At 39.2% G+C, this 19,334-nt stretch overlaps 1 non-coding gene across 1 annotated transcript; it reads left to right on the top strand.

Annotated features, from left to right (window-relative positions):
• Positions 1-2,685: 2,685 nt before the first annotated feature.
• Positions 2,686-2,793, top strand: LOC112063501 (small nucleolar RNA U13). Its single transcript, XR_002891012.1, has one exon. It is a non-coding gene; the product is annotated as a small nucleolar RNA U13 (small nucleolar RNA).
• Positions 2,794-19,334: the final 16,541 nt, after the last annotated feature.

Raw genomic sequence — 19,334 nt, 5'->3', positions numbered from 1 at the left:
TGGAGCAAAAGAAGGCAAGTGGTATCTGAGTCCGTAGACTAAGAGATGGTGGAACTTGTGGAGGAAAGAGGTTTTCTTCAGTTATTTCCTTGAGGTTTGCCTACTTGATTACCATCCCTCCTCACACAGTCTTTCCAAGATTAACCTTGCCCAGTAAAGAGCTCTGTCAATGGATTTCTGTGGTTATATGGATAAGCTAAATAATACCAAGAGTAAACAAAGTAGACTATTTTTGGAATAATAGCATAAATGCTGAGAAAAATTAGAGTTGATCAATTCTTCCAGTGAACCTTAAAAATCTAAGACACAGGATCCCTGCAAAACAGAAGACTGTTCATTACTTACATTAGAACTCTTTGGTTGTAAGTTGCCTTAGTTTAAGCTAATTTATAAATTTACAGCACACAAAAAAGTATTGCCTCGTGGAACTAAAAATCTGGAGCTTCAGGCATGGCTGGATCCAGAAGCCTCAATGTAATGTCATTGGAGTTTCATCTCTCTCTTCTCATCTCATTGGATGGGCATTTTCCTTTTAGTGGGAAGATGCTGCCAACAGCCTGATGCTAATCTCATACTACCAGATTAGCATCCTTAGCAGAATGAAAGAGTCTTTTCTAATAGCTCCAGCAGGAAATTTCAGATAAACTGACTTAGTTGTGGTCAACTGTCTACCCCATCCCACAATCAATGTGGCCAAAGGGATGGGAATACTCTGATTAGTCAAGCATGAATCCATGAGCCATATGTCCAAACTCTTGTAAGGGGCAGGGGAGGTAAGGGGACAAGAAAGAGATAAGGGAGTCAGCCCCATGTAAACTATATGGAATGTGTTTCCCAAAGGAAAGGGGGCACTCAATTCCCAGAGAAGGGGAAAGGGATACTGGACTGGCAAAAGCTGACGTTCACTTAATCACTAGTTTTAGCCATACATATAAATATCCGACTTCGGCAATTAAAACTCAAAGCTGTAGCTCACTTCATATGTCTTCTTACCAGTAAAAACTATAGCTTCTCAAGATCATAAATCAAGATAAACTACTGCAAAGAGCTCAATATAAATATGTAAAGAACCAGGTCTCTAGGGCTAAAGTAAGCAAGGATTCTAAAGTAAATAGCACATGACATATAAACTGCTTCACGAACTTCGGGTAACCTAAATATGGTCAAACCTCCTATTTTCCCAATTAATTTCTGAACCATCCATGTGCCTTATTAACAGGATATACTCAAACTACCTCTTGAACTTTCCCACCCTCCTAAATGATCAGGACCCTTAACAGCTCTGAAGTCCAAGAGCACAAAGGGGTCATTCTGGCTTCCACACTAGCAGGGAATTAACTTTAACTCTGGTTCACTGTCATTTCTTCTTGGGGCCACATGATGTCACTGTTGAAAACTGGTCCTACACAGGTGGATTAAATAATTATCCAAATTGAGACATATCTGATAATAGGAAAGGACACTATTAATAATTATGTCAGGACAAGAGAAACTAGATAGGACTGTTTCAGCAAACCAGGATGTATTGCCATATATATACATATATGTGTGTATATATATATATATATATATATACACACACACACACACATACATATATATACACACACACACACATATATGTACATATATTTGGCTTTGAAAATTTCATCTGCTTATGTATATGAAAAAATTTGTAAAATTTTACCTAAAATAACATTTAATTAATGGCTCAGTACTACTTGGCAGTGACAACAGCCTCCAGAAATTGTTTATCACTGTCCTTTCTTCTTCTCCCAGGATAACTCTCTCCAAAAGAAGAAAACAGGGTTCTATAAAACGTAAGTAAATCCCTTTGAGTAAACTTCCCAGAAAACTGGGAGTTCTACTTAGCCATACTAGCAGATAGCAAAGTCTAGACAAGGAGAACATTGTATACACACACACACGCGCACACACACAGTCAAGTCAACAAATTTGTTTTATCAATGACTACATTTCTCAGTTCACTGCTATGAATTCCTTGTCCAAAGGCGATGACTAATCTCAGCTTTCCAGTATTAGAAGCCAGTGGCCTAGCAGTAATCAGAAACAGGAATCCTATCACCTAGAAGAGATGTGACAAGTCTCATACTTACCCCCTTTTCCCTTCAACACTTTCAACTAGTTTGATGTGTCTGGTTTCCCAGTAACATCAGTTGATTAGAAATGGGGACTCCAATAAAAAAATTAAAAATGAAAAAATTAAAATTAAAAACAGAAAAACAAAAGAAATTTAAAAAAATAAAAAGAATAAACAAGGAGGGTTATAAAAAAGAAAGAAGGAACTTCTGCAATATACAATAACACTGAGGCACCTTGAGGACATTATGCTAAGTGAAATAAGCTAGTCACAGAAAGACAAATACTGCATGATTCCACTTACATGAGGTATCTAAAACAGTCAAGCTCATGAATCAAAGTGTGGAATGATGGCTGCCAGGGGGTGGGGGGAGGAGGCACAGGAATTTACTAATCCATCGGCATAAAGCTTTGGTTAAACAAGATGATTAAGTTCTAGAGATCTGCTGTATAACATTGCACCTGTAGTCAACGATGATGTGTTGCACACTTAAAAATTTGTTAGGAAGGTAAATCTCATGTTAAGTGTTCTCACCACAATAAAATAAATTTTTTTTAAAACTTAAAAAAAAAAGAAATGGGGAGATCCTTCTGTGGTTCGTAAGCATGAAGATTGGGTTTTTACACTATTGTGTGAGATGTGCCTCCCTCAAACTTTATCACAATGTCAGCACATTACCCCCTAATGTGAAAAATAAAAATAAAAATAGGGAGAGAATTTCTAAATGCAAGTATACCACTGCCTTACAGCAGATAAAAGAGAGAGAAAATGATTGGGAAAAGGAGACAGCACCTAACAGTATTCAGCACATAATAATTGCTCAAAAATCTTGTTAAACCAAATAAGAACTCAAGATTCAAACAACTGAGTGGATATTAGTCCTTAGGGAATCATTGTGATAGCAAAGTAAAATTGGTATTGAAGCCCCTGCATTTTTAAGAAAAGGTCAAATTATGTTCAGTATAGTATGTTTAAAAAGGCAGAGAGAAACATATATTTAAAGTGGTATGAAATGTGATTTAGAAAAAGTCCAATCAAAATGGTTAACATAAAATTATTGGTGCTTAAAGGTCAGCTCCAACTGTCTGGAAAATTTGCTTAAGAGGGATACTCCTTCATACCAGTTAAGTGAAGAATTATATATTTCAATATCCTTAAATACATGTTCCCAGAACAACTAGCAGAATTTTCCCTAGAACTCCTAGGCCACCTTCGCCTATAATTCAACACCAGTGCCCAGCATGGACTTGCCCATGTTCCTGGGATAAGAACTATCTGCCATAAAGAGAGTTAGTAGCCTAAAGAAACATAAGCCCAGCAAGCCTAGCTCATCACATCAAACTACAAATGTCTTTCCTCTTGCTCTGATCCAGCATCCTTGGAGCACTGGTATACTGTGCACTGATAAGAAATTAGAAAGCTAGGTTATTCCTAAGATTGTCCCTGGGCATGTCATCCCAGACCCTTCTCATGAATACTGTATCCAGCTTCAAGGAGAGTGGTGGGAAGAGGCTTTTGATTCTAATTTTGAGCAAGATCCTGTATTAGAATGGATCCTGGCTCTTGTCACCAAGATTAACTCTACAGGAAAACTTAAGAAAACTGGAGGGGAAGGGGCTGTTTTTGACTGGTGAGTGGAGGTGGGCCGTGAATTTGTCCTGAGGCAGAATGCAGCCCAGCACAACCAGATAAGGGAATATAGCAAAGGAAACAGTGGAGGTTTGCTCGTGGAAATAATATTAAAACCACAAAGGCAAAATAATTTATCAGTTATATAAGAAATCAAGACTACCATAAGGAAATTTATTAGGAAATATTAAAGGTAATATAAATGAAAGAAGAGAAATACCATGATCATGGATAGGAAGCCTTAATATCATAAACACATCAATGGTCTCCAAGTAATTAATAGAATCAAGTTCAATTCCAATCAAACTCCGCAGAAGATTTTTCATGGAATTGAATAAAATGATACTAAAATATTGTATATGGGAGAGTAAATGGGTCAAAAATAACCTGGGCAATTTTATAGAAGAGCAAGAAATGATAAACATGCCCTTTGAGATATCAAGACTTACTGGGAAGCTACAGTAATTATGATAGTGTAGTATTATCACAGGAATAGGAAAATTGACCAATGGAAAAGAACATGTGCTCAGAAACAGTGCACATATAGAAGCTTGATATATGACAGTGATTATATGTCAGAGGGGAAAGAAAGGATTGACTGTTCAGTAAATATGGTGGGGAAAAAAAGGTTATCCAGATGAGAAAGAAATAAGATTGAATTACTACTATACAGTATAACAAAAAAGCAAGCCCAGGTGTGTTAAAGACTTAAACACCAATTTTTTTAAAAAACCTACAAAACTCAGTATTAGTTATCTATTGCCACATAACAAATTACCCCAAAATTTAGTGGCTACAAACAACAAACATTTATGAACTCACACTTTCTGTGCATCGTAAATCTGTGAGCTACTTAGCTGGGTGGTTCTAGCTCATGGTCTGTTACGAGGCTGCTGTTAAGATGTTGGCTGAAATTACAGTTATTAGAAGGCTGGGCTGAGGCTAAAGGATCTATGTCCAAAGGAGCTTACTCACACAGCTGGTTGCTGGCAGGAGGTCTCAGTTCTTCATCACATGGACCTCTCCACCAGGCTACTTGTGTGTCCTTATAACCTGACAGCTGGCTTTCTCCTGAGAGTAAGGAGGAAGCCACAGTGCTTTTACTACATAGTCTAGGAAATCACACACTGTCATTTCCATAATATGTTATTCTTTTTTTTTTTTTTTTTTTTTTGTGGTACGCGGACCTCTCACTGTTGTGGCCTCTCCTGTTGCGGAGCCCAGGCTCCGGACGCGCAGGCTCAGCGGCCATGGCTCACGGGCCTAGCCGCTCCGCGGCATATGCGATCTTCCCTGACCAGGGCACGAACCCGTGTCCCCTGCATCAGCAGGTGGACTCTCAACCACTGCACCACCAGGGAAGCCCCATAATATGTTATTATTTAGAAGCAATTCATTAAGTCTATTCCACACTCCAGTGGAGAAGAATCTCTCTAAGGGAGGAATACCAAAGAATTTGTGGACATATTTTTAAGCTACCATAAACTCTTAATACAAAATAGTATCTTTTAGGCCTTGGGGTAGGGAATGATTTTTCAAACAAGATACAAAAAGCAGTGGTTCTAATTAAAGGAAATGATAGATTAGACTTTATTAAAAATAACTTTAGGGACTTCCCTGGTGGCACAGTGGTTAAGAATCTGCCTGCCAATGCAGGGGACACGGGTTCGATCCCTGGTCCAGGAAGATCCCACATGCCGCAGAGCAACTAAGCTTGTGCACCACACCTACTGAGCCTGCGCTCTAGAGCCTGCAAGCCACAACTACTGAAACCCGTGAGCCTACAGCCTGTGCTCCTCAATAAGAGAAGCCACCGCAATGAGAAGCCCGCGCACCTCAACAAAGAGTAGCCCACACTCGCCACAACTAGCGAAAGCCTGGGCTTAGCAATGAAGACCCAGTGCAGCCAAAAATAAATAAATAAAATGCACATTAAAAAATAAATTTTGTTCTTTAACATCTTAGAGCAAGTGAAAGTTATAGAGGGCAGATATTCAAAATATACACAAAGGAAAAGAATTAATATCAAGAACATATAAAGAATTCCTACAAATTAATAAGAAAAGCCCAAACAACATAGTAGATAAATGGGCAGGAGGAAACACATAAGATGAATAAACCTATGAACAGATGTTCAGCACCATCGTTCATCAAGGAAGTGCAAGCCAAGACCATAATGAGATATTACTTTATACCCATCTGATTGGCAAAAGTTTAAAAGTCTGATAACATCAAATGTTGGAGAGGATGTGGATCCACAGAAACATAAACCCTGCTGGTGGAGTATAAATTGGTGCAACTACTTCGGAAAACAATTTTCCAAAATAAAAATAAAAAACAAAACAAGATAATTTCAGATAGTGATAAATGCTGAAAGAAAATTAAACATGGTGATGGGAGAGAGAGTAGCTGGCAGGCCAGCATATGGGAAGAGGTTACCTTTATAAGGGGTTGTTAAAGAGTAGAGACATTTGAATATCAAGGAGTCAGACACACATTTAGATTATGACTATTTTGTTCCAGGCTTCCTAACCTCTAGTTAACAGTTTCTTGGCCTTCTCTTTCCAGGATTTTTCAATATTTCTTTCTCACCACCCTGTTTTTCATCAGACTGCTGGGCTACTTGTTGTTCCACATAAGTTTTATAAATCCAGATCTCTTTGTCAATATACTGCCCAAGATACTGAGCAGGAACATTTTGTGGAAGCTAAGATGCTTTCTCTTTCCATCTCTCATGCTTGAGACAGAGGACATGTTACCCCACTGACCCCCAAGAAATATCCTGGAGCAAAAGAAGGCAAGTGGTATCTGAGTCCGTAGACTAAGAGATGGTGGAACTTGTGGAGGAAAGAGGTTTTCTTCAGTTATTTCCTTGAGGTTTGCCTACTTGATTACCATCCCTCCTCACACAGTCTTTCCAAGATTAACCTTGCCCAGTAAAGAGCTCTGTCAATGGATTTCTGTGGTTATATGGATAAGCTAAATAATACCAAGAGTAAAAAAAGTAGACTATTTTTGGAATAATATCATAAATGCTGAGAAAAATTAGAGTTGATCAATTCTTCCAGTGAATCTTAAAAATCTAAGACACAGGATCCCTGCAAAACAGAAGACTGTTCATTACTTACATTAGAACTCTTTGGTTGTAAGTTGCCTTAGTTTAAGCTAATTTATAAATTTACAGCACACAAAAAAGTATTGCCTCGTGGAACTAAAAATCTGGAGCTTCAGGCATGGCTGGATCCAGAAGCCTCAATGTAATGTCATTGGAGTTTCATCTCTCTCTTCTCATCTCATTGGATGGGCATTTTCCTTTTAGTGGGAAGATGCTGCCAACAGCCTGATGCTAATCTCATACTACCAGATTAGCATCCTTAGCAGAATGAAAGAGTCTTTTCTAATAGCTCCAGCAGGAAATTTCAGATAAACTGACTTAGTTGTGGTCAACTGTCTACCCCATCCCACAATCAATGTGGCCAAAGGGATGGGAATACTCTGATTAGTCAAGCATGAATCCATGAGCCATATGTCCAAACTCTTGTAAGGGGCAGGGGAGGTAAGGGGACAAGAAAGAGATAAGGGAGTCAGCCCCATGTAAACTATATGGAATGTGTTTCCCAAAGGAAAGGGGGCACTCAATTCCCAGAGAAGGGGAAAGGGATACTGGACTGGCAAAAGCTGACGTTCACTTAATCACTAGTTTTAGCCATACATATAAATATCCGACTTCGGCAATTAAAACTCAAAGCTGTAGCTCACTTCATATGTCTTCTTACCAGTAAAAACTATAGCTTCTCAAGATCATAAATCAAGATAAACTACTGCAAAGAGCTCAATATAAATATGTAAAGAACCAGGTCTCTAGGGCTAAAGTAAGCAAGGATTCTAAAGTAAATAGCACATGACATATAAACTGCTTCACGAACTTCGGGTAACCTAAATATGGTCAAACCTCCTATTTTCCCAATTAATTTCTGAACCATCCATGTGCCTTATTAACAGGATATACTCAAACTACCTCTTGAACTTTCCCACCCTCCTAAATGATCAGGACCCTTAACAGCTCTGAAGTCCAAGAGCACAAAGGGGTCATTCTGGCTTCCACACTAGCAGGGAATTAACTTTAACTCTGGTTCACTGTCATTTCTTCTTGGGGCCACATGATGTCACTGTTGAAAACTGGTCCTACACAGGTGGATTAAATAATTATCCAAATTGAGACATATCTGATAATAGGAAAGGACACTATTAATAATTATGTCAGGACAAGAGAAACTAGATAGGACTGTTTCAGCAAACCAGGATGTATTGCCATATATATACATATATGTGTGTATATATATATATATATATATATACACACATATATATATATATAAAATCCAAGATCTTGTTGACATGGTGTATTTTGCTGAGGCTGCTATGTCTCATTCTTCACTGTTAAGGGTGCCCATGCTTAGGACCCTAGCGTCACAGCTGAAGCTGCACCTCTCCTTCCTTTCACATACCCAGATGTATGTTCCAGGGTCAAGTTCCTAGAGGATTCAGATTGACTCCAGTTTCTGCCACCATCACCCTTGCCTCCACAGGAAGCCCTGCAGTCTGGGAAGTCAGCCTACTCTCAGGAAACCCACCCTCTGGAGGTCAAGGAGTTGGTCTGAAGACTCAACCCTCAAAACACAAGGGCTCAATGATACCCTACAAGGGAGGCTCCGAGGTGCACACCTTCCCTTCCAGGCACTTCCCAGTGCCTGGGAACTTTTCTGAACTTCTGCCCCTTGAGAAGAGAAACATTCTACCACACACACTAAGATGTCTCAGCAGACCCAGAAACAGTTTGGCATGACACTCACCCAGCCCCTTTATAATAGACATAATGTTCATGATCATGAATTCCATTTATTAAGCACTTGTATCACATGCCAGGCACTGTACTACATAGTTCATGTGCATTACTGTATTAAATACAACCTTCCAAGGTAGATACTCTACCCAGTTTACAAATAAGCCAGTTCTGAGAGCAAATAAAACAATCAAAGTTCTAAGTTGAAAGAACCAGAATCTGTGCCTGTGTCTGGCTCAAAACCTTGGCCTCTATAACCTCTAATGTTTCTAATATTAATAGCAGACATGGACCAGACAGCTGGCCAGGGAGAGGCTGAGCCATAGTCCAGAGTGGTGGGATATTTACTCACCTGTGAAGGGGGAAATCCCAGCCATGGCTACATTTATAGAATTAGGGAGACTCTCAGACAAATCATAAATTCATAGAATTGGCAAGGAATTTAGAAATTACTCATTCAGACCCAGTGAGGCCCTTTCCCCCAAATCACATAACTAGCTAGTGACAGAACCAGAATAAGAACTTGATCTCTTGAGTATTTTTCAGTGTCCCTTCTGAGAAACTAGCATTTCCCAGCTCTTTACAGTCAGGCAATAATACAATGAAGATATTGCTGAAATTGTTATTCAAAACCAAAATCAACTGCACCCTCCTGTCTTCTAATGTAAAGACATAATTCTTAGCCCTGGGGAAATAAACCTCCATATTTCTCTCCCTGCCCCTAACAGGGGAAGAGGAGAGAAGAAAGGGTGACACTTGGCATGCATGAACCTTTTTCTAGCAGAGTACATTAATAAATCTTGAGTTATGCAAAGTGTGAGCTGTGGGGGAGTGATAAATGCTAAAACTGAAATGATCTTCATAAAAATGAAATACATGGAATTTTTATCATATCTGAGAGGAGAAGAAGCAGGAGAGAAAGCTAAACAAAATGATGAGACACTGAAATCCAAGTTGGTAGAAATGGACAAGGGACTTTCAGAGGACAAGGAAAGCTGATATTCAATTTTAGATTATTTTCTAATAAGTGGTGCTGCAATATATGCTCTTACACACTTACTTAACTGGCCAGTAAAATCTACCAGATATAGTTGTATATATCTGCCTCTACAAGTTGCCTTTTATTGACTCTTACAAGTGAATTCTGGGAGAAAAGAAGCTGTTATCTCTCAAGTTTGAGTCAATGCTGAATCAGATATAAAGAAACAGCCATTAAGTTATAGAACAGAGAAATAACTAGGAGAAAAGATTTGCAGAAATCCTTAGAAAAAGGATAAGCAAGTGGGACTACATCAAACTTAAAAGTTTCTGCACAGCCAAGGAAACAATCAACAAAATGAAAAAGCAACCTACAGAATGGAAAAATTTTTTGCAAATCATGTATCTGATAAGGGATTAATACCTAAAATATATAAGGAACACTTACAATTCAATAGCAAAAATCCAAATAACCCAATTTTAAAATGGGCAAAGAATCTGAATAGAAATTTCTCCACAGAAGACATATAAATGGCTGACAGGTGTACGAAAAGATGCTCAACATCACTAATGATCAGGGAAATGCAAATCAAAAAAAATCAAAAGATAACAAGTATTGATGAAGATGTGGAAAAAACCGATAACTTATACACTGTTGATGGGAATATAAACTGAGACAGCTATTATGGAAAACAGTAGAGAGATTCTTCAAAAAATTAAGCTAGAACTACCATATGATTCAGGAATCCCACTTCTGAGTATATATCCAAAGGAAATAAAATCACTATTTGAAATACGTATCTGAACTCCCATGTTCACTGCACCATTACTCACAGTAGCCGAGACATGGAAAAAACCTAAATTGTTCATTGACAGATGAATGGATCAAGAAAATGTTGTGTATGTATGTATATGTATACACACACACACACACACACACACACACACACATATATATACATGTGTGTATATATATATATATATACACAATGGAATTTTATTCAGCCGAAAAAAAGAAAAAAAGGAAATCCTGCCATTTGAGACAACATGGATGAACATGGAGGACATCGTGCTAAGTAAAAGAAACTCATATATATGTGGAATCTTAAAAAAAAAAGTTGAACTCATAGTAATAAAGAGTACAATGGTAGTCATTCTACCAGATTTTAATTTTAAGGTTGTAGGGGAGTACAGTGTTAATTTTTCTTGTAAAATTAGAATGATTTACCCTGGTTTTTATTATTGGGTTACATGCTCTTATAAAAATATTTCAATGCAAATTAACCAAAATTATATAACTTTTGCTGTCTTCTTTCATCCCAAGTGAAAGCACCCCAACATAAGTTTCTATTGGAGTTCTAGCAATACATTGTAAAATTTTTTAAGTTCTGTGGATAATTATAGGAAATGTAGTACTGTACCATGATAAGGAAAATTTTTTTTAGGAATTTTAAAATTCCTTTCCATTCTGTTTTTAAGAAAATAATTAAGTAGCTTGAATTTCTCACCTTTGGAGACATCGCAGAGAACTATGAAAATGATTTCAAGGCAGACAGACTAGAGACCCATATTACCTTGAATCCCTTTAATTCAAAATCTGTGTTCATTCAGATGTCTGTATACTAAAAAGTTTTGCCTTGCTCATATTTATCTATTAATTGAAACATGGCCTCTACCCAGCTACCATGTTATCCTCTCTAAAAATCAAATTGTTTTTGAGACTGTATTTATTTAAAACTCAATTTCTCACTAAGTCATATTAGCAGTCCCAAAGTTAATCCAAATTTTACTATATTCTCTGCAGAAAGAACATATCTTGGTAGGAGATATAGAACATATCTCGTCTGTTCAAGGAACCAATTATTCACTAAGAAAGTAATATGCCTTTATCATCCTTTAGCTTCCAAAATTTGTAGAATTCCTTGTTAGTGTCTAGAAATGCAACTGATTTTTGTGTGTTGATTTTGTATCCTGCTATTTTGCTGAATTTTTTAATTAGTTTTTAACAGGGTTTATTTTTGTATGGAATCTTTATGGGTTTCTATGGATAAGATCTTCTAATCTGTGAACAGAGATAATTTTACTTCTTCATTTCCCATTTGGATGCCTTTTATTTCTTATCCTTGCCTAATTGCTCTGGCTAAGATTTTCAGAACTATATTGAATGGAGGTGATGAATGCTGGCATCCTTGCTTTGTTCCTGATTTTAGAGGGAAAGCTTTCAGTCTTTTACCACTGAATATGATGTTCACTGTAAGTTTTTCATATATGTTTTTAATTTTAATTATGGTTTTCTCCTATTCCCAGTTTGTTGAGTGTTTTTACTTTATCATGAAAGGATGTTGAATTTTGTCAAATGCTTTTTCTGTATCAATTGAGATGATAAAAATGTGAAGATGGCCCACCCAGCTTCCTGTCACATTTAAGTTTGATAAATGGCCTTCTACAAAGTTCCATAACATGTCCCTTGAAACCCCCTCCAGATTAGCATCAGCCCATACTCAGCCACAAGAAGCTGTTTCAATCTGAAACCCCATATATGTTAATGTCTACAGCTATAGGAGCCAGGCCAGTTATGGGAAAGAGTAAAGGAGATATTTAAAGGCAATAGTGATTTGTGGGTGGCAAGGACTGTTCTATACATTTCCCTATCACTTTAGTAGCTCATCGAAGAGAGGAATGTTAGCACATCTTGATTTGTTCTTGACTCCACCAAATTTCCACAATCACAGCTCTCTGTTTTAAGTGCTGGTAAAACTTTTTCTCTTTTGGCGTTAGGAGACTACAGAAAGAGTAATAAGACTGGAAGGGTGGCCTATTAGGAGTTACATAGTGCTAGTTCTTTATAAGCAAAAGTTTTCCCTACCTCCACCTATTAGAGCCCCATCCCAACACACACACACCAGTCAATTTGGAAATGAAGAACCAACCTCTCACGGAGAAGTAGGCTTGCCCCTCTCCAGGGATCTTGGTGCCAGCCACACAGGAAAGGCCACTATGGAGGTACCAATCTTTCTCCTCTCTTTGCTAGCCGCTCCCCTCCGTGGGATTTAAAGCCACAGTCAGTAGAACTGCTCTATATTCTTCTCTCATCTTCATTCTACCAAAAGAGTCAGGAGAGAAGCTCCACTTCACATTCCCACCCCACAGGAGGCAAACCATGTGGTTTGGTAAAATTCTTTTGCACCCTACCACCAGATCTTATGTCTCTTCCTTTCCTCTGATTCAGCCTGCACCTCTTGGGTAACAGAGGTCAGAAAGTTCCCTCAGAACAGGTCCTGACATTTATTACAGAGTCCAAATTGGTAATATCCACTTTAGAGCCCAGTGGCTAATCCCGAACTAGGTGTCTAATTTACACTCTGCCTGATACAAAGCTGCTCTGTGAATCTGCCACTGTCATCTCCCTGCATGCGGTTCAGTCATTTTGTAGAAGCACAAGATCCTTGAGAGCCCAGCACTGTATGACACTGCTGCAAAAAATATTTCTATCACTATGCTGCTCTGCGATGACTCAGAAAAGATGAAACAGGCGAGAAGATACCAAAATCACGTTGCCAGAGGCACAGCGCTGGCCGGTTATGCAAGCCAAAGAAAAGTCTGTATCCACTTTCTCCACACAGTGGTGCTAGCCTCAAAGAATTACCCAAAAAGGAAATAAAAGTGTTCCACTTTCCTCTCATTAATGATAAAGCTGTATACTGTGCTCAAAACATCACTCATGGAAGGGTGATTAATTTACATTAATTCTGCAAATAAGCATGTAAAATAAATGAGTTTCTCCTCATCCTCATCCCCACCCTACTTCCCAGGGGGAATAAAAGGAACCAAATCACCAGGATTTTTTTTCCAGCTCACTGATTCAATCTTTACCGACCCTGGGGCAAAAGAATGACTCATGCTGGGCTGTTGGATGTGTACAATCCTGGCACAGAATCTTATTATTCCTGAGGGGAAGCTGGGGTAGCCTGGGGAGAGCTGGTCAGCTAGCCATCTATAAGGTTCGTCATCGGGTTCTTGCTAAGCGCTGATGGCAGTCTAAGAAGGTAGGAACAGCAGACATTTCACTGGTGTCACTGAATAAAACAAGGTGGGTTCAATGTGGGTACCTTCCAGGCCAATGGGCAGAGAAGAACAGAAAGTCTGGTTTTGGCTTCTAAACCCAAAAATATGCCCTCCACCTGGCGTAACGACCAAGTCTCACCAGCCGCCTCTTCTATTTGTGGAATCTAACTCTTTCACTTAAATGTTTTCAAAGCTCAGGGGGATCTCATTAAGCATGCTAAATAGTGCTTAGGCAAAGCAGATGATGCCAGATGGAACCAATTACCAGATATATAAACAAACAACTTTTAAAAACATAGTGCCTGTCAACACCAAAAGCACCCTCAACTTTAGAAAGGGAGAACTGACAAAAGTTGGTTAGTGGTGCTCTGTAAGTACTCTGTAAGTCAGCCCATACCTGACGCTGATATTGATAACAATGACAATCTTGACCACAATGATGCAAGTCCAAACTGTTTTCAGACCTGGCCGCTTCCTAATACCTGTGATTTGGGAGATAACATAAAGTACCACTTACCATTATGCCTAAATACCCCCCTCTGGCCTACCATGGACTTTTGACCCTTTTACATGTTTAAAATCCTCAACTTCAGACAAGAGCTGCAAGAATATTGTCCCTATAATTTCATTCATAAAATATACATCTTAACAGAGAAGAAAGGAAACATCCTAGCAAAAATGCCCATTAGAGTGGATGAGGTCATTAGATTGCCTGATTTACCCTGGAAATAGCACGGAGCTGGATCCTGAGAACATGCCATATGAGACAAAAGCCAAAGAGTTCAGCAGTCGTAGGTTCCAGGGTCCAATGACTTGGAGTACAAGTAAGAATGAATCTGGAATGAGTCTGGAAGGATTTTCCCATTTATCACAGATCAGACATAGCAAAGTGATGGCTCACAGGCTCAATCAAATTCAGAGTTGCATTTCATTTGGCTCAGTGTTTTTTTTTTTAATTTGAATTTATTGTAAATTCTAGAGATACCATCTAAAATTCTAGAGTTTGGACATTAAAAAGGGAAAAGTTTTGTCACCACTGGACAGAATTCTCATGGGACAATAATTTCTCAAAGCTGAGAAAAAACAGCTGAGTCAACAGTACATGGCCATTTGTTCACCATAGCCCCCATTACCCCAATTGTATCATACCTGGTGTACTTCACTCATCTGTGCCATCACATGCCCCTTTAAGTCCTAACTGACCTTGATTCCTGAGGGCCACATAGAAGGGAAAATGCTTAAAAGATGATGATGCCTACGGTGAAGGGAGGTCCCAAAAGACAAAAATTTTCTGGAAAGAACAGCGTCATTCATACCTGACAGAACTAAAGGAAACATCTAGAGAAAAGTTAATATAGCACAGCTTATACTGGGCTAAGGAGAAAGCACAGAGTTTCCAGGACTCAGAGCAGTGTGAGGAGGAGAGACAAATGAAAAACCGTATGATGAGAAAGTGTTCCTGAGTCGCAGCTTTTGATTTATGAGGAGGCAAACCACAGACTTACCAACGAGTCACATGAACTTTAGAAATAGCCAAAGGCTCCCTGTGTGGCAAGGATGCAGCCTATGTGCTCACTTTCCCACACAGCTCATGGATGAGGAGCGATGGAACTGAGCTTCAATAAAGGAGGTTTGGCTTAGGCCGAACATCAAGAACAAATCATGCTCTAGAATTATATATACATTAAACTCTGAGATAACTTCACAGAATTATAAATAATTTGTGCTTACGCAATCTGTGCCCGAGTCTTAATTTATAAAGGTGACTGAGTGATGATACAAAAAAGTCAGTATCATTGAAAAAAAGTTTATTGTTACAAGTCCCCAGAAATGAGAGGCACATGGGGAAGCACCAGAGTCAATCAGGAGGCAGAAGCAAGAGGGACAGGAAAGCCTGGCCTAGAGTCTTGATTATGTTTTCCACGGAAAAGGCAAAGCAGGGAAGAGAAAACAGTTTAAAACTGGCTAGTTTGAATAATATTGGCAGCCTCTACAGAGGTGGTCTCTATTTGTCTAGTACCGGGCCCTAGGTGATTAGGGCAGGAGAATTATTGGGTTTATGTGAGATTTAGATAAAGGAGGTAGTTGGGGTATGGACTCGGAACTAGTTAAGTTTATGATTTTTTTCGCACCTGTGAAAGCTGGACCACAGCGGAGATGTAATCAGCTCTGACCATGAGTTTAGCCTGGTGATTAATGCATGCCAAATAGACAAACACAGAATCTAAGAGAAATCAGATCAGTAGGGAATTTAAGAACTCTTCAGTCCAGTCCCTCCATTTTATAAACGAGGAAATTGATACTTAAAGATGTGATGTCATCTGTCCAAAATCCAATGAAGCTTGTTAACAGCACTGCACAGAATAGGATTCTCATACAGGACTCACAGCTCTGACCTATCTGCTACACTGTATTCACTTATGCTGAAAAGCACACTGACATCTGCAATTCCCTTTATCATATCTTGAGAATCGAAAGCAGGGAATGGCAAACTTTTTCTGTAGAGGATCAGATAATAAATGTCTTAGGCTTGAGGGTCATATAGTCTCTGTCACAACTACTCAAACTCTGCAATTGTAGCAGTAAAGCAGCTGCAGGTTAGTGACATAAACAAATGGGTGTGTCTGTGTTCCAATAAAACTTTATGGACACTGAAATTGTAATTTCATATTAATTTTCATTATTGTCATGAAATATTATTTTTAAATTGTTTTCAACCATTTAAAAATGTAATAACTATTCTTAGCTTGCAGGCTGTACAAAAACAGGCAGCAGGCTGAGTTTTGCCCGTAAGCCAGTTTACTAACCCTTGGGCTAGATAATTTGCACACTTCCTAAGAAATCTCAGATAACTGAACCAGACGACAGTTCATCACTCTAGGTCTTAGTTTCTCTATTGATAAAATGAGGTAACTAGACTCTAAGGTCCCTTGCAGACCTGTGACCTCGAGGCATTTGCCAAGGGTACTCAAAGACAAAAACGGGCTGTGAAAGGGAATCTGTGGGCCCTTTCATGGGATACTATAATGCCATACTTCTCTCAGATATCTCCAGCAGCCAAATTCAGGAATGATATTGCAAAAAAAAATTAGATACACAAAATTTTAGAGTAAAAAAAGATTTGTGGAACGGCAAGTTTAGGGAACAGGACTAAGTAAATTTCTCTACTCTAGAACCTCTCAAACCTAACATGCATAGGACTATCCAGAGGCGGGGGCTTCCAAAAGCAGGCTTTCAGATAAGGACTTGGGTACAGGTAGTGTATGTCAGAGACAGAAATAGGAAACACAATGAGACAGGGAAAAATGAGATAGGGAAATGGGAAACACCATGTAGTTCATGTTAATGAACAAGTTACTGCTCTGAGAAACTAGAGCTCAATTCTGCTGGAAACTCTCCACGAAACTATGGTGTGGCTTCAGAATTATTTTGAAGAGAGTGGGGGGCTTCCCTGGTGGCACAGTGGTTGAGAGTCCGCCTGCCGATGCAGGGGACACGGGTTCGTGCCCCGGTGCGGAGCGGCTGGGCCCGTGAGCCATGGCTGCTGAGCCTGTGCGTCCGGAGCCTGTGCTCCGCAACGGGAGAGGTCACAACAGTGAGAGGCTCACGTACTGCAAAAAATAATAATAATAATAAATTTTAAAAAAAAAATGAAGAGAGTGGGGTGGTCTCAGAATTTATCAAGTCCAACTTCCCAAAGATGGAGAGTTGTCCTGAGGGCATGAACACTCTCATGGCTTCTGGGTAGCACCTGGAGGGAGCCCAGAGAAGCTCCCAGAGTGCTGAAGAAAGCCCTCGGGCAAAGAAGAGAGCTGGGTTAAGGTAGGAAGCTATCAGCATGCCAGAAACATATACCATGGCTATATTCAGAGAGGTGTTGAAGAGATAAGGTGTGGCTGTCAACACACTGGCTACAGAGGTAATGGGAGGAAAGGAATCAACATTTCCTAACCTCATTTGCCCTCAAAACACTTTCTTCCATAATTTGACTCCAGAACTCCTTTTTTCATGAAGCATCTGTCCTTAGAGAGATACCAGTTGAAGGTAAATAGAATAGTGCCAGCGACTGGGTAATCTCGGTAAAATTAGAAGATCTCTTCAGGCTCTATTTTCTAAAAATTGATATGACAAAGCATACACTAAATATCAATAAGCCTCTATCATCTCTGGGGCAGAATCTAGGCCAATACGTTTCACACAGTGCCAGGTATGAGGTCAACTCCAACACAGAAAAAAAAAAAAAAATAGCAAACAACAATTCACCTCCAAATGAGGCTGCCATCTGAAGTGATGCATGTCGGAGGAGGGACAGAATGTTCAAAGTGTAGTTGGAACCATGACAAGGCATCACCATCTGCCATCTGAGTCCCATCTCCCTAGTCTTTAACCATTTGCACACCTGCTCAGGCATGTCACATTGGGGAAGGGACGGCCCTGCCATCATTAAAGCAGTGGCAATAAAAACAAAAGCTGGAGCAATAGCTCCAAGGCCTCTGACAGCATTACTTCCTTAAATTTGGAATCTGCTTCCAAGAAGAAATCTATAGAAAAGAGATTCATAAGTCTAAAGTTTAAATCTACGCAGAGTTGAAATATCTGTGTGATCTGAATTTTTAGACTAACAGGTCATACACAGAAAATCAGCAAATTGTTAAAGGCATAACATAGCAAATGCTAAGCAGAACATAATCTGGAATACATTACACATTCTCATTTTGAACTTTGATCAACACAAGAATCACCTCTCTCTACCTTCATTCAGATTTCATCTCTAGATGCACTTTTCCCAGGAAAGCTAAAATAAATCCATCTAAAACTAGTTATGGAGAAGTGCCTTTAAGTGCTCAAAGCAATCAGTTCTTTACAGTTTGACTATTCTAGCTCTTTAGAGCTGGCACACCAGAGACTGGGTTTATGTAAATGTGGCACATCAAAAGAGGGGTGGACCTTATCCAGGATCCATTCTCTAAGGAATGCTATTTACTTGGTCTATCTTCTCTAGGCAACAGGATTTTGATTCTAAATGTTAGATAAGGTCCTCCCAGTTCAAGTGTCTTTCCTTAAAAATAACTGAAAATTCCAAAATAACAAACATTGTTTTAACTTGGTAATTAAAAAGACACCACAGGACTTCCCTGGTGGTGCAGTGGTTAAAAATCCATCTGCCAACAAAGGGGACACGGGTTCGAGCCCTGGTCCGGGAAGATCCCACATGCTGAGGAGCAACTAAGCCTGTGTGTCACAACTACTGGAGCCCACGCACCTAGAGCCCGTGCTCCACAAGAGAAGCCACCGCAATGAGAAACCCACACACCGCAACGAAGAGTAGCCCCGGCTCACTGTAACTAGGGAAAGCCCACACACAACAACGAAGGCCCAACACAGCCAAAAATAAATAAATAAATAAATTTATTTTTTAAAAAAAGATACCACAAAACACACCATTAATAAGAACTCACTGAATATATTCTATGCCGTGAAATGGATATACCCTTTTCTAATTACTTAGGTTAAGCATATGAACCTATGGGGAGGCAATACCAAATAGCAGTTAGATAAACGGGCTCTGAGGTCACACTGCATGGGTTCACTCTAGCTTCATCATTTACTAGCTGTGTGACCTGAGGCAAGTCATGGAAATTCTCTGAGAGTCAGTTTCTTTGTATATAAATGAGTAGCGATAATCCATATAGATGAAAATACATATAAAGTGTTTAC

The sequence above is a fragment of the Physeter macrocephalus genome, chromosome 11 (assembly GCF_002837175.3).
Source record: "Physeter macrocephalus isolate SW-GA chromosome 11, ASM283717v5, whole genome shotgun sequence".
Taxonomy (NCBI): Eukaryota; Metazoa; Chordata; class Mammalia; order Artiodactyla; family Physeteridae; genus Physeter; species Physeter macrocephalus.
The sequence above is the reverse complement of the archived record's forward strand: the minus strand, read 5'-3'. Positions and strand labels throughout refer to the sequence as shown.